Here is a 17,704-nt window from a genome sequence, read left to right on the forward strand (position 1 = left end):
AGAGGTAAATTTATAGCCTTAAGTGCCTATATTAAGAAATTAGAAAGGTCGCAAGTAAACGACCTAATGCTTCGCCTTAAAGCCTTGGAAAAAGAAGAACAAGGCAAACCAAAAAGTAGTAGACGAGAAGACGGGAAGAAATAATAAAGATTAGGGCAGAAATTAATGAAATAGAAACAAAAAGAACAATCCAAAGCATTAATGAAACAAAGAGTTGGTTCTTTGAAAGGATAAACAAGATTGATAAACCCTTAGCAAATCTGACCAAAAGAAAGAGAGAAGAGACACAAATTAATAAAATCAGAGATGAACAAGGTAACATCACAACAGATTCCAGAGAAATTCAAAAAATTATAGGGACATACTATAAAAGCATATACTCCACAAAGTATGAAAATCTGAAAGAAATGGATGATTTCCTTGATCTATATGACCTACCTAAATTAAATCAAAATGAGATTAATCACTTAAATAGACCTATAACAAACATGGAGATCCGAGCAGTTATCAATAATCTCCCAACTAAAAAAAGCCCAGGCCCGGATGGATTCACTGCTGAATTTTACCAGACTTTTAAGGAAGAGCTAACACCATTGCTTCTTAAGCTTTTCCAGGAAATAGAAAAAGAAGGAATCCTACCAAACTCCTTCTATGAGGCCAGCATCACCCTGATACCAAAACCAGGCAAAGATAGAACAAAAAAAGAAAATTACAGACCAATCTCCCTCATGAACATAGATGCAAAAATTCTCAACAAAATATTGGCAATCAGAATACAAGAGTATATCAAAAAGATCATTCACCCTGACCAAGTAGGCTTTATCCCAGAGATGCAGGGATGGTTCAACATACGCAAATCTATAAATGTAATACATTACATAAATGGGTTGAAGGACAAAAATCACATGATCATCTCATTAGATGCAGAGAAAGCATTTGACAAAATCCAACATCCCTTCATGATAAAAGTCCTACAGAGACTGGGAATAGAAGGGGGTGGGGAGGGAGGGAATTACCATGGGATATATTTTATAGTCATGGAAAATGTTAATAAAAATTAAAAAAAAAAAGTCCTTATGGTTCTTTTAGCACTTGGCAAAAAAAAAAAAAAAAAAAAAAAAAGATTTCTGCATGGAATATTTTAGACTCAGACCAGAGCTGAATGATCTGGGTAAGAGATTAGCCAAGAACACCTAAATTAATCAACAGATATTCAGATTATATCACTTCTGAGAAGCCCCAACAATTTAGCCTTCCCAGGAAACTTGGATATTTCTAGTCCTGACAGAACGTCTGATTGTTTGCTTTTACATTTTCTGTCTTGAATATTTTTCTGCTAGGTTCTTATCTGCTTCCCTTAAAATCCAGCCCCATAGACTTTGGACCACAGAATCCATGCATTAAAAATAGAAAGAAGCCAATTAAGCCCCTAAACTCTCAAATAAGAGTTACTTGCATCTCTGAGGAAACTTCTGATTAGCGTGACAGCTACCACAGCTAATGACAGTCTTCTCACTTCACCCAGACAAGTCATCTCAGGCTATTCATCGACACCTCTCTCCTTGCCCATGCCTTTGAACCCAGCACCAAGCCTTGCATGTACACTAGCTTAATTTCTCTCTTTTATAGTGATTCAAGCAACAGGACAGCCCTCTGTTTTTTGCCCAAAGGGGCTACAGTCGATAACATACACTCTTCACATTCACAGGGTATTGAGAATGTGGCCCTGGAACTATTTGATGTTGCCCCTTCTGCTGCTCAGGCCTCTGTGAAATCCCAAGCTATCTTCTGACCTTGTTAGAAAATGTACCATTTTCTCCTGGAAATAGCAATTTAGTGTGCTTGTTGCATACATTTTATCCCAAATTATAATTTTTTTCCTTTTTTTATTAACTTCCATAATTGTAAACAATATCCCATGGTAATTCCCTCCCTCCTCCCTCTTTCCCCTTTGAAAACTCCACTCTTCATCATATCCCCTCCCCAACTCAATCAGTCTCTCTTTTATTTTGATGTCATGATCTTTTCTTCCTATTATGACAGTCTTGTGTAGGTAGTGTCAGGTACTGTGGGGTCATGCATATCCAGGTGATATAATCCTTATCTATCCAGTGCTCCTAAAATATAAGATAGGAAAACATAGAATAAAATAAAAAATAAAATATACAATGATCTCTCTTATTGTGTTCTGCTTAGGAATGTTATAGAGTTCTGATACAAGATGTCAGACTGAGCACATACTGCTACTTTAATTTCCTCCTAGATTCCCCCTGAAATCATAGGTACAAGCCCCTCCCCCCTCTTTCTCTCTCTCACACACACTCACCATAAAAAATCAGGAGGAAATGTATATATATATATATATATATATATATATATATATATATATATATATATATATGTAAGTCTTCAAGTTTTAGGGATATATCAGATTTTCTCAGATTGACAGAGGAAAAAATAACAGCCCAGTCAACATAGTCAAGCATAGAACTTTTTAGAGATTGAAAAAGGTCAAAGCTGAAGTCCTCAAATGCAAGCATGGATCTAAAAGTCATCCTTAAGTTTCTTATTGAAGGACTATATTCTATCCACATAAATAGAATCATAACCGCTAGAATTGCTGATAAGTACAATTTCATTCTTGATAAAGCAGCTTGAGAAGATTTTACAATATAAGTAGTAGATTTGCTGCTAAACAAGATGGGCAATCAATTATTATTCCTTATAAATAAGTGGCTCTAAAGCATGACAGTAGCTTACTATCATCTCTTTCCTTCTTGTGAGTTGAATGGGATCAGTTCAATGGTTTTTACAGCAGATGGGGATGGAGTCAGCTAAAGTGTTGCTCATTCACATGCCTGGGCAAGCCATCCAAAAGGCTAGAAAATGTGGGATCTGATCATCTGTAATCTCCCTATATCATCTCCTTCCCTTAAACCCTGTTGTAGATAGCTCCACATTGCTTGGATGATCATCTAAACCAGGCACAGTTTTAGGGAGGAAGGAATTTATTTCAAGCTTATAGATCCAGGGGGAGGGGAGAAGCTCTATCAGTGGTGGAATAAGCTGGTTCCAAACATCCAAGCAGAGAGAAACCGTCACTAGCCAGCAAACACTGAAAACAACCAACAGCAAGATTTAGGCAGAGCTCAGACTGTTGCACTGCATACCTCTGGCCTGGAAATCAGATCTGCCCGCAAACACAGCTTGAGGATGGACCCAAGGATCCTCCTCCAGTGACACCTCCTCCAGCCAGGTGGCTGGAAAACAAGTTATAAGCTTTAATAAAACACCTGAGTCTATGAGTGATATATGTTCAAACTACCACAGCCCCCTCAGTCCTTGTCCCCTTAAGCAATAAGGATCCCCTTAAATCACTTGTGGAACCAGAGCTGAGGGAATGATCAACCAGACCACACCTTGAGTGAGACTGTTGAATTATGCAAACCCATCCCAATTTGTTCTCCATTTTAAAAAAAGGTGCCCAGAAGATGGACTTGGGATTCACTGAACCTCTTTAGGTCTATTTCCCAAAGAGTCCACATGGAATAGTTCTGCTTTCTCTGCTTTTCACCATTATTTGCCTCCTTTGCTTTTATACAAGTACTAAGGGTAGCTATGCCTCACAAACACTGAAATTGAAGTCCTCAATTTATAATGGTTCAACTTAAGATTGCCTTGATGATAGTGGGAAAGTGATATACATTCAGTTGGAACAGTACTTCGGATTTTGAATTTGTTCTTACAAGCATGTGAGTGCCCATTAACAGCAGCTTCCAACAAGCAAGCCATGTGATCACCAAGGAAACCGCAAGCCATCTACAAGGAAACTACAACCATCAGCACTGGCAGGCTGTGATGCTTTGAAGGTATTGTATTCACGGCATTTTATACTTAGAATACATTCATTGTGATAGATATATTTGGACAGAACTCCACTGTATATCACATCTGCATCTACGATTGCTATTATTGAAACCTCTGATGATGTTCACTCTTTGAAGATGCCACTCATGTCCTTCAGTAGAGCAGAGACTTCCCCAGAGTCTACCTTTGCCCATTAATGTTCAAATCAAAGGAGTAATTTCCACTCCAAGGCAAGCCCTACTTGCCAATCCCATGCTGGGGTAACCCCTTGGCTTTGGGTGATTTCTAAGGCATGTTGTGCCTTTGTGGAAAAGAAATGCCACACCCACATCTGAAATGTCAGGATACTTTCTTAAAGATGGACATTCATATATCATAAATGGTTTCATTCAGACTTCATTTGCATTTCTTTACATTTGAAAAGAAACGAGCATTAATTAACATGTGGCTTGATGCAAAAAATATAAATAGAAACCATAACAAAAGTCTAACCTTTAAAGAGTTTACATATGAAATCTCTGAGAAAGCAAGTGATTATTTTATTGATTTCTTTTTCTACCAACTTTCAAAACCTACAGGTGTTAAATTAGCTACATAAGAATTTCTCTGGGCTTCCAAGACTGCAGCAGAAACATGCTAATGAGGACTAAAAGAAATTAATGGAAGAATGTCCAAGAGGCCAGAAGATAAGCTTAGCATGCTTTCTGAACAGGAAATTTTCAGAGAAGTACCCTTAATTTACAATTCAGGAGCATACAAATAAAATCGAAACTGGGCTGGAGAGTTGGCTTAGCTGTTAAGCACTTGCCTGTGATGCCTAGGAACCCTTGTCCCAGGCTTGATTCCCCAGGACCCACGTTAGCCAGATGCACAAGGGGGCACACGTGTCTGGAGTTCGTTCGCAGTGGATGGAAGCCCTGATGCACCCATTCTCTCTCTTGCTCTCTGCCTCTTTCTCTCTCTCTCTCTCTCTCTCTGTCACTCTCAAATAAATAAATAAAAATAAACAAAAATATAAAATAAAATAAAATAAAAACTGTGGCCATATACCTTGAACCATTCACTTCTCAGAACACACAGGTCTAAAAACTTCTGGAGGTGACACCAGTATCAAAGAAGCTAACATGAGAGGAGAGAGATCTCAGGAGAGAAGCACCCCCACACCTATGTCCTTCAAGTCTGAATAACACAAGAAGGGTGATATCACTACTAACACTGCCAGACAACTATTATATAAACTCTGACTTTAGCAGAGAAGATGAGTCAAAGTCTGTATAAAGCAAAACAACAGCAACAAAAAATACACCAGTTTACCTGGGTCAAATATTTCATTTGAAGAAACAGAGGCACAGATGGTTACAAGAGAAGCTCTAAAGTTTGTGACTATGTTGGGACCTGAACTCATTTCTAAGTACAATCAATGTTGACACGGACCATTATAGGAATGCCACTGTCAATAGTCATGCTAGACCAGTGACCAGAGCATGGTGACTGCATTGAGGGTGACTTGAAGGCCCTCAGTCATGCTTCTACTTGCATTCTACTAAATTGGGTTTATTAATGTCTGTTGGATGCCTGTTATGCTAGACCCTGTCACTGACCTAAAAAAAAAAAAAAATCATGGTTGAGCAAGGGAGAAAAACGACAGCTATGCAAACAAATAAAAGTAAGCCAAGCTGATGAACACTGAGCAAAGTGTTGAAGGAACAGTGACAAGGGAGCAATTAGTTCTGCCCCAGGCACAGAAGGGTGAGAAGGCCTTCAGGAGTGACTGAGGAAGGATGGCTATTTTGATGTTATAGTAGAGGTGAGTTCCTATTTGAATTGGCTCTTGCTTTTCTTTTTTCCATGAGCAGAGAATATTCATGTAAAGAACTGGAGAAAGAAAACGGAAATGTGCTTATTAAATACATTTTTATTTTCAAGATTTAATAAAAGGTCTGAGACCTACAGAAGAAAGAAGAAAAAGAAAAAAAATGGAAAGAGTGGGAAATCACAAACAAAAATAGAGTCTCAAAGTGCACAGCAAGTCTGGGGAGTGGTGGATGATTCTAGTTTACATAAAGTCTTAGAAAAATGGCTGCGGTTAAGTGGGTTTATAAGCCTTCTGGGGCACACTGAAAATTCTGTTCTTTCTTGCTAATGGTGGAGTTTTAGTATAAAGGAATTTTAGAATGAGTGGAGTGGGATCTGATGTCTGGTTTGGAAAATTATTCCTTGGATGTTTCATAGGATGGATGGGTAGAGGAAAGGAGAGTCTATAGTCAGGAAGATCAATGACACAGCCATGGCAGTAATTTGCTAGGGAAGTAAATGCTTGCCCAGAGCTGTGCCAGTGAGGATGCAAACCAGAAAGAGGCTGGAAGTGATATGGAGTCAGGTTTGACAGGACTCGGCACTGATCACATATATTCCCTGGCTCTGGGAATATTCATGAAGGCACCGAAGCCAATGCTGCACCTCTCAACCTGTCCATCACGGTTTCTTCCCGAACATCAAACCTGTATTGTCTAGGTCTGCTGTTATATCCTTCACCCTTCAGAGCTCATTAGGGATTGAAATTTGTCCTTTTCTACAAAACTTCATATGCTGAAGTCCTAATCCTCAGTGTCCCAGAAAGTGGCATTGTTTGAACATAGGGTCTTGATGGAGGCATTCAGGTTAAATGAGGGCTTATGCAAAAAGTGGGGATTGGAAGATAGATACCTACACAGGGAGGGAACCAAGTGAAGATGAAAAAGGAGACCAAAGTGATGCCTCTTGCTGCCTAAAACTGCCAACGATAGATAGCAAGCCACCAGTAGGTAGGATGGAGACATCTTCAGCGTCCTCAGAAAGAATCAAGTGAGGGCTGGAGAGATGGCTTAGCAGTAAAGCGCTTGCCTGTGAAGCCTAAGGACCCCGGTTCGAGGCTCGGTTCCCCAGGTCCCACGTTAGCCAGATGCACGAGGGGGCGCACGCGTCTGGAGTTCGTTTGCAGTGGCTGGAAGCCCTGGCGCGCCCATTCTCTCTCTCTCCCTCTATCTGTCTTTCTCTCTATGTCTGTCGCTCTCAAATAAATAAATAAAAAATGAACCAAAAAAAAAGTGTACTTATTTTTAAAAAATTAAAAAAAAAAAAAAGAATCAAGTGAAACCATAACTTCCAGCTTCCAGCTTCAGAACTGTGAGATAACATCCATCCAGTACTCTGGCAGCTGACAATTGTCATGGCTAGAATGAATCAAGAAGGGGGTGAAAAGAACCAGGGCCAGCATACCTTGAAAATTTCTGTCCAGAGCAGAGGCACCAATGTTCCTCCCCTTTATTAGCCTAGTTCCTCCAGTCATTACTTCACAACCACTTCAAAGGTTGCATTTATTTGTGAGTTAATCGCCTATTTCTCTTATTCCTTGTCAAGAATAAAATTCCCCTGTACTGCTCAGTTGGTACTTGGTCTAATTACTGGTTATACCAAGTCTATGAGGAAAGCAAAAGCAAAACAAAACAAAACAAAAAAAGGGACCAAGTTAGAGGATTAAAAACTGGTCCTAGCCAGGTAGATTTATATTGAGAACTCCAAGGAGGAAGGTCCCAAAGATAAAGACAGAAATAACATGACTTTTTTGAGCTTTGGAAATCACAGAATGTCACTTCCACTATATCCCATCTGTAGTTACAAATATCATTAGCAGAAGAGGATTTGGGGCAGGAGATATTTTGTATTTATCTTAGAAAGTAAAGTTATAGATTTTCTCTCCCTCTCTCTCTCTCATATGTGTGTTGGTGCACATATATGTATGTGGAGGCCAGAAGACTTGCTGAATGTTGGTCTCCAGGCAACACCTGCCTTTTATTTGAAACAGCCTCTCACTGGCCTGGAGATTGCCAAGAAAGCTGTACTGACTGCCCAGTGAGCCCCAGAAATCCACCTGTCCTTGCCTGCCCAGCGCTGAGATTACAAACATAGGCCACCATGCCTAGCTTTATTTTATGTAGATTCTGGGGATCAAGCTCATGTCCTAATGCTTACAAGACAAGCACTTCACCAATTAAGCTATCTGAGTTACCACAGATTCTATTCAAAGCCTGATCCTCGAGGCTCGTTCCAATAGATTCTGATTCTCAGGCTTCAGCCCAAGATTAGAAGGCTTTTGGGGGGGGGGGTCTTGGAAACACTATGTTTTTAGTAAACAGTTCAGGTTTTTTTGATGCTGAGACACACTATTTATGGTGTGGCATCTCCCCACTAGGACCTGTTCAATGGCTTCTGATAGCCAACACTATTTTAAATACAGAAGCCAGCTTGCTATTGCACTGTCCCCAGAAAGGGAAAATATAGAGAATATTTAGCCAAATTGCCAAGGCTCTTTGCTTTATGAAAAGTTGAGCTCTCAATAAAACAGTATGTGGTTATAAAATTATTGTATTTGCAATATTTAAAAATAGGACTAGAGAAGTTTTCAGAATTAAAAGAATCTTAAATCAAATTCTATGTCCCACTAATGCAACTGTTCTCCGTTTGTGCCTAATGAAAGCACTAGCATTTTCCTAGTCCTAAATGGCGAATTTACTATAAATCCCTTCTAGGTTTTCTATACTAGTAGGGGGAAGTAATTCTTATGTGATTTTTTTTCTTTTTTTTAATTTAAATTTTATTTATTTATTTATTTGAGAGCGACAGACACAGAGAGAAAGACAGATAGAGGGAGAGAGAGAGCATGGGCATGCCAGGGCTTCCAGCCACTGCAAATGAACTCCAGACATGTGTGCCCCCTTGTGCATCTGGCTAACATGGGACCTGGGGAACCGAGCCTCGAACCGGGGTCCTTAGGCTTCACAGGCAAGCACTTAACCGCTAAGCCATCTCTCCAGCCCTCTTATGTGATTTTTAATCATAAATTGCTTTCAATAAATCTTTCCAGCTTCCTTTTTTTTTTTGAGAAGTGGCAGCTTCATTTCTCACCTGAGCTTTTGAACTGATATTGGTTTTCCTGTTTCATTGTTCTCTAATACATGTCCATGTTTCTTTAAAACCATACCACAAGCTGATATGGTACTATTCATTATATCATTGGAATTACCCTACTCTGAACTGGCCTTTCTTTCTTTGTTTGTACAAGCCAATCCCAAGTCGCTTACATTTTGTGAGAAATTTACATGGCTTGCATCATTTAAAAACAGAACATGCAAAAAAAGAAAAAGAAAGAAAAAAAACCCCACAAACTGTTAGTTCTCTGGAATCTGAATGTGAAACTGGAATTTGAATCTGATTTATTTTCAGAAATTGTCTTTCAGTGCATTACTATGACCCCACCATCATAATTCTGGAATTTGTGAACTTAATCTGAAAAGAACACAAGAGTCTCTGAGGATCTTGAAACGTTTTCTCCATTGAATAGTGGTAGAGTGCTCTAGACATGTACAAACAATAAATGAAGATGATAGGAAACTGGGAGTTAGACCCAAAGAGCTCCACAGGTCAGAACCAGGGTGGAAATGGGTCTGGATTAGTAGTGAGGTAAGTGAAACACATTCCTTAGGAGTCAGGTAAGGGAGGAACTGAGCTAATGGCTGTCAGGACAGTTCAAACCCAGCAGGTTGGGGTTGACAACAAGAAACAGAAACTAGGAAAGTCACAAGTCTACAGCCCACCAGCCCTGAGAAAGCCTCTGTGAGTCCCATTAGAGGGAGCAGAGGGAAGAATGCACATGTTAACAGTGTGCCCATCAATGATGCTCAGAGTAGGGTGGATAAAGATGGTCAGACCCTGTCTTCTAAATGCAACCTTAACCATTTAAATTACTCAGAGGGGTGTCTTGAGCTCTTCAACACCAGCTAGCTAGATTCACAGCCCAGGTACTTCATCTTTCCTCTCTAAATCTGCCCCTTCCACCCAGCAAGGGTGGCTCCTGAGGGAAGAAGCTAAGCATGTACAAGGAAAGGATCCTAGTGTGTTCCGGAGCAAAGAGTGGTTGTCCATAGGAAGAACCTTTCTCAGTCATCTACAGGATGCTGCCGTTTACAAAGCTAATTAGGACTTCAGTTGTTTACAGTAATGATTGTAATCATGATCACTTCTGAGAACTTAGAGCTCTGTGAGGGATACTTTCTAAAAATCTATGTTTTTCTCTTTATTGTTGCAGCCTTCCTCGTCTTTCTTCCTCCTGCTATTGATCAAATTCCCACTCACCTCCTCCCTACCTTCTCTTCCATTTCCCTTCCTTCTTCTTACAGTCCCATTTAGATGTGGAAGAAAGCCCACCAAGACCACCTCACCTACCTTATATAATGTTTCAGTTGCATCTACAAAGAAGTGACAGCTGTGGCCACATATATTGCTTGTGACAGATCCAAGACAAATGCTAGGGTTCCTGGGGCCATCTGATGTTCTATATGGTGCTTTGTTCTATATGGTGCCTCCTCACTTTCCATGTTTCATTGTCTGCCACCCTCCCTCCCTTTTCATCTCCAAGAAATGTGGGTAGGCTCCTGAGACCTCTTCAGACAAAAAAAATGATGTGTTTGTGGTGTGAAGAACTTACAAGAATTGCAGACCAGACACAGCTATCTGAAGCCCCAGTGGACAGACACTCTGCCCAAACTTGCCCCAACAGAGACCCACACCTCCCTTCCCTCCAGCCCAGGAGCTCAGAGGGCCATTCTGACTTGTAAAGTGAAAATTGCTTGTTTGCTGGTGCCACTGAATCCCAACTGCCTGTTACTGACATTATTACACATAGCAACTTTTCCACCGCAAATGAAGCTGCAAATGAAATGCTGGTTTCCAGCAGAGTGCCTCCAACTGTGTGAGAATTGTTTGCAGGTATGCATACCTGCAATGCTGGCCCTTTCCTAATCATTTATTTTTCTTGTTTTTGCATAGGTCATGATTGGTGCTGGGAAGTCTCCTGGAGCTCATATCTGCAGACAGAGTCACGGAAATCCCAGCTTCTGCTCTTTCTTCTCAGTGTGGTGCATCCATTATGATGACGCAATCCTGAAGTGTTTGAGCTAAAATGAACCATGGTGATCACCTCCTGCTCTATTCCTCATACAGCCCACGATGAAGCTCAGACAGTAAATTAGAATATAATATTAAGTTAATGAGTGAGTTAGGAAGCAGCCCAAATTAGAAGGCAGGTAAAGATGGGAAGAAGGAGGTGATATTTGTTGAATTTCTACTATATTCCAGGTTTAAGGCTCATGAATTCATTTCATTTTCAAGTGAAGGTCTTTTTGTTTTCAATTTAGTTTTTTTTTTTTCACTTTCAAACATATTTGTAATGTATTTTGATCTTAATTCCTCCTCAAATTACCTTCTTCCCCTCCCACTAAGACACTTTTGGCACACCCTCCTTTTATGCCTTGTTGTTATCTGTGTGTTTTTGTTGTTATTTATTTATTTTGACTCACTGAGTTAAATAGGTATTGCCTGGGTGGGAGGTATGGGCAATCATACCCCTGAAGAACATACCTTTCCCTCCCCCACCAACTATCAGCCATCATTAGTTATTCTGATAGAAGCTAGTGGGGAGTCTTCTGTGCTCTTCCCCATCCATGATGGAATATCGACAGGCTCCGCATTGGACAGGAAGCCACAGCGTCTGTAAGTTCATGAGCATGACAGCCATGTTGTATGCATAAGACAGCATTCTACAGTTCTCTTCTGCTCTTACATTCTTTCTACTCCCTCTTCCACAAGGTTTTTTGAGTTTTGGAGGGTATGGTTTAGACGTTTTGTTTAGGGCTGAGTATACAATAGTCAGCCACTCTTGGCAATTTTGTTAGCCGTACATCTCTGCACTAACCTCTGTCCATTGCAGAAAGAAAGTTTTGTGAGCGAGGCTATAAGCAGCACTAATCAATGGGAACAAACATAAATAATTAGAAAGCAGTTTGACATCCTGTCCACCTAGCATAGCAACAGTAGTAGGTTTCCCCTTATGGCCTATGTCCCTAACCATAGGGTTTTGGCCAGATTTATAGGACCAGACATGGATTCTTTCCTGAGGAACAGGCCTCAAATCCAATCATAAAGTGATTGGTTACTCCCAATAGCAGTCATGCCACTGTTACACCAGTATGTATATCTTGCCTGGTGTCAGTTAGTAGAAATACAGGGTCCCCAGCTGGGTAGGACTATTGATGACTTTCTTCCCCAGCAGCTCTCATATTACCTTTTAGCATGAAGAAAGATAGTCAGCAAGATCAAGCTTCCAGCTCAGTGACTGCTTGATTTCTCTGTGTCCTATAACTGAAGCATATAATATCTTCAGCAATAGAGACTTACAATCTAGATTTAGTGGGCAACCGAATGCAATGGCAATTGGCTTTATAGTTTTAGGGGCCTCTATAGCCTCCCCAACTACTGAGAGCTATTTTATCCCTGGTGATAGAATTTTTGATTGATAACTTATGGCTTCTGGGAGCAGCTTTATTCACTTAAGAAGGGGACCTTCATTCAAACAGTTTAAAATTTTTATATTTCAAATTGTTCACCAAGTAGTAGGTAGGTTTCAATACAGCTTATCCTTGAGGATTCTTAAAAATATTTTTGTATTTTTATTTGCAAGCAGGGAGAGATAGAAGAGACAGAGAGAATGGGCAAATCAAGGCCTCCAGCCACTACAAATGGACTCCAAATGCATGTACTGCTTTGTGCATCTAGCTTTACGTGGGTACTGGGGAATCAAATTGGGGTTGTTAGGCTTTGCAGGCAAGCATCTTAACTGCTGAACCATCTCTCTGGCCCTTATCCTTAGTTTTAGTTTATCCTCTTACCTCCTCTTTTCTCCCCATCCTCCTACCCTTATCCCTGCTTAAACTTTTCCCTTTCACGATTACCACCACACCCTCCCAACCTTCATGTCACAGGTGTTCTAGTATCCTTCTTTCCTTTCCCCTTCCCCCATAGCTCATTTCTGCTCTCCTGGCTGCTACAGAAACTCACTCCACTTATAACCTCAAATCTAGACATTCAAAACTAGGATCCAAATATGAGCGAGAACATGTAGTGTTTGTCTTTCTAATCCTGGCTTCCCTCATTTAGTATATTTTCCAGATCCATTCATCTTCCAATGAATTTCATAATTTCATTTTTCTTCATACCTGAGTAATACTCCTTGGTGGATATGCACCACGTCTTCATTAACCATTTATCAGTAGATGGGCAACTAGGCTGATTCTGTTGATTAGCTATTGTGAATAGAGCAGCAATGAACCTGCATGAGCAAGTATCTCTATAGTAAAGTATAGAGTCTTTAGAGCATATACCTAGGAGTGATATAGCTGGGCCATTTGGGAGATCTATTTTCAGCTGTTTGATAAGCCTCCACATTGATTTCCATAATTAGTGGATAAGGGTGCCCCTTGTCCCACATTACTTGCATTTATTTTATGTTAGCCATTCTGACCAGAGATGGAATCTCAATGTAGTTTAAATTTGCACTTCCCGCATGACTAAGGATGTTAACACTTCAAAAAATATTTGTTAGCATTTGTATTTCTTCTTTTGAGAATCCTCGGCTCACTGTCATAGCCCATGTTCTGATTGGGTTGTTTACTTTCTTTATGTTTTGCTTTTTGAGTTCTTTGTATATTATTATATTAATCCTCTGGCAGGTATATAGCTGGCAAAGGTTTTCTACCATTCTTTAAGCTGCCTCTTCACTCAGTTAACCATTTCCTGAGCTGTATGAAATCCTTTTAATTTCATAAGGTCCCATTCTTTTCTTACTGGCCTTATTTCCTGAGAGACTAGAATCCTATTCTCAAACAAGGGCTTTGCATGGATAAACAATTTGAGCAATGTCTTATAGCACCAAGGGGAGGAGTCAGTTGGGAAAAGATTGTGCAGACCTTTTCCAAAACCACATAAATAGTATGTCCATGGTATGTAATCTTGAAGAAGTATCTGTGAGTCTTCACAGATGGTACGGAGATAGGGATCTTGATATTACTGGGGCGTATGGCCTGTGAGCAGGGTGACTGGGGATGTCTGAAATCTTGTGGTCGATTGTCTGTTTTGCAGCCTGTTAAAATCGAAGGAGTATACTCTTGAAGCTCTGACAGCTCATAGAGAAAGGGGAGAAAAGCAGGCTGTGATATGAGCTTTACTCCCGGCCCACCTAGCCACTATTTATCTGTTCTTCTCTGAATTGTCCTCCATAACATAACTCAGATTTTTTTTCCTGGAAATATTGTACAGGTTTGTTGAATAAAGTTTAAGTCCTGATCCTTGCCCACCACACAGTTTATACTCTGTTGGAATCAACCAGTCATATTTGTATATGTGATTATTTTGATAGTGGTCTCCTCTATCAAAACATAGCTGGAGTAGTTCCATTTTATTAAACATAGTATTCCAAGCTCCCAATATAGTGCTACTAGTATAAACATTTTTTGAATGAATGAATGAATGAATAATACTTTGTTTTTTATTTAGAAAAAATGAAATTAGCAATTTTTTTTTTCCAAGGTAGGATCTTCTTGTAGTCAAGCTGAGCTGGAACTCACTCTGTAGTCCCAGGATAGCCTCAAACTCACAACAATTCTTCTACCTCAGCATCCTGGGTGCTGGGATTAAAGCTGTGTGTCCCCACACCTGACCTGAGATTAACAAATCTTAAAATGTTCAATTGTTTGAGAATGGTAAAACACTTATAAAAAGGTACTCTGATTTAGGTATTTGGTCTTTTTTGTGCTTTGAATATGCTTTATCCCGCCTAAAATTCATATTCCAAATTAATACCCATCATGAGATTTTGAGAGGAGGGACCTTTAAGAAATGATCAAGGCTCAGCAATCAGGCATGGATAAATCTATTTATGAGAGCAATAGATCAATATGTTGATAGGGTTTCTCAAGAGGGTGTCTGCTAGTAAAGACTAATATTCCCTACTTTTTGCTGTGTGATGATGTGCATTGATGCTTGTGGGGGGTGACAACAAGAATGCCATCACCAGGTGTGACCCTGTGATCATGGACCAGAATTTGGCCTCCTTCTCCTTTCTTCTCTTCCATTCTATTTCTCCTCATTTTCCTCTTATAACTTACCCTTTTGGCAGCATTGTGGTGTGTACAACATAGAATGGACTAAGACAGTGTTTAATTCTACACTCTTGACTTTTAGAGCTGTTTGCTACATATCAGCATCTATCATAGACAACATGAAGGACTGGGAATCTGGGCTCAGTGAAGTTCCCCTAGGTCCCTATCATGATTTTTCACTCAGGTCCTCATATTCCCCATGTATAAATAAGTGTGTTGGAGTCATTGAGCTTCTTCTTGTCTTCTGGTATTATACTCTGGATTTTACATGAAACTATGAATCATAGCACACTAAAATTCACAGTCTTCAGATATCAAATTTTCACAAATTTAATATGCTATTATAAATTGTATTGCTATATGCACCATAGAATGGTTAAGGACTCAGGGCCTTCCTTATGTCTGAACTTCTTCATAAGTTGTTTTTGCAATTGAATATGTCACTCCCTTTAAGCCTTACCCTTGCTCATGTATGATAAGAAAACCTAATACCCCAGATGCTCAGCCCATTCCTAAAATGCTCCCAGGGTTTTCTATGGAGTCTTGTAGAGTTGATGTGCATAGGTTGCCTGTTTGAGCTTTGTACTATATTCATATAGGCAGAGAAGGCTTAGATGAGAAATCAAAATACTCTCTTACAGTGTCTTCCTGGGGTGAGTGCTGCCTGAAAAAGCTAGCTACTTCCTAAAGTTCACAGTGTGCTCAGCATATTTGAGTGTCTGAGTATTGACACAATGAACAAATGTTTTCAATCTTATGTAATACTGTTTCCTAAATATATTTGACCATATAAGACTACATTTTTTCACTACTCTTATTTAAAATTCATCTGTCATTTGTGAGGAATACTTAGATGCTATAGGAAGGGAAATGACCAATGGTAGGTTGGTGATTATTTTCAAGAAAGATAGCATGTGCTTAAAATGATTTCTGACTTTACTTTCCATATCCCTCCTTTCACAGGGTCCATACCCTTCTCTTTAGCATCTTACCACCGAACTCTTCTCCCTACCACTCATTTTGTGCAAATGAGAATTGCATTAGGAACTATGAGGGATGCTGACCAATGGATAAAGTAACATCAGCATATTATCTGAACAACATAGCTCTGAGAAGAGGACTTTGTCAACATCCAGGTCATAAGAATATTACACCCAGGGAAATTTCAGGATCTATTTCTGAAATATACTGCTGAAGAAGGGAAAAGTGTGAACTCATATCTGAAAATATTACATCAGAGTGAAGGATAACTTATAAAGTGATTTTGCCTTTTCAATAGCGTATATAAGTCATTTCAATAGAGTGTATAAGTTGTTATCTTCTGTCACATAACAAAAAATATATTTATGGAGAGAAAAGTCTAAATGAAAAGGTAGGATACAATAAAATAGGAGATGAAACAATGTTGCAATTAAAGTAATATTTTTATAACAGTTGAGACTAGAACTAATTCTACAAGAAGAAAAAACATACATACAGAACATATTAGAGAAGTTTTCTAAGATAACTCCAATTAGAGAAATAGCAGGTAATGAGGACAGAGAATGTGAAATCAGCACACAATTATTATTCTTGAAGTTGAAAGTAGAGCAATTTAACTAAAAGCAAGAATTTGAGATCTACAGAAGAAAGTCATCCTGAGACCAAGGAAGGCTTGCACATACATAGTAAAATATTCACTTCACAATAAAACTTGTATGCCTTATGTTTAAGAACTTAGAGAAATCATAGCATATCATCCTACTTTTAGATATAACCTTTTGGTATCTCATTCTAGACTTTATTCTTTTCATACTTTACGTTGGCATGCTAAGATTTAGAAAATAGAATTTGGAAATTTGATTCTGTGACATGATATAAAAATAAAAGATTTATTTGTATTTGGGCTGCTTAAGATGATTGGCGTTTTCATGGGCACCAGCATGCTGGTGCTGGCACAGTTGGGAGATCATTGAATGACAAGGTGCCTCATGGGGCAGAGACCTTTGTGTAGTAAGCTTTTACACTCCTCTCTCTAGTTATTTCCAGAGATAAACTTCGATATTTGGAATTTGTTCTATAAAGTTTTGGCTTACAATCCTTGGCCGCTTTTGTTTATTGAAGAGCAGAGAAACAAGAGGTGGTGGGGTAGTTAGCCATTTGTGGGGTTGAATTATTTGTAAGCAGCTGATGGGATGTCAGTATCTAGACTATGTGTTTCCTTGGTTATTTTGAGAAAAGGCACTAAAATAGCACAGAAATCTACTTGGCTTAAGGTAGGAAATAGGGCACAATGATCTAAAAACTTCTATTCTGCTAGGCTGTGTCTCCATGACGCCATTGGATCTACTTCTAGCCATTCACTCCAGTGCTTTATCACCATGATTAACATTGTTGCATGGAAATAACAAGTATGTAGGAAAGCAGGAGAGAGAACTTAGGTACTAACGAGCACATCAATTATGATAATGATGAATCTCCTGTCATTCCAACCATTGATCTCCCTATCATTCAGCTGTTGATTGCAAATGAGAAGAGGAAGAAAAACTCTTCTATAATCCTTCCACCCATTTAATTATGATTAACTTTCAGGTCTTTGGAGGCTTTATGCTATGCATTACTTTACATGATTTTGACCATATGCTACTGTTTAAATTGCACATACCTATTTAAGCTTTGCCTGTTTTCTGATTTGAGAAGGAGAAGATATTCATGGTAGATAATTTGGGAAAATACTAAAAGTACAAAAGGAAGAAATGTTTAAAATGATTCAAATCCCCAGCAACCAGGCATAACACAGCTAGCACTTGGAGCATGTTCTAAATTAT

This window comes from Jaculus jaculus, chromosome 12 (genome assembly GCF_020740685.1).
Source record: "Jaculus jaculus isolate mJacJac1 chromosome 12, mJacJac1.mat.Y.cur, whole genome shotgun sequence".
In the NCBI taxonomy this organism is placed as follows: Eukaryota; Metazoa; Chordata; class Mammalia; order Rodentia; family Dipodidae; genus Jaculus; species Jaculus jaculus.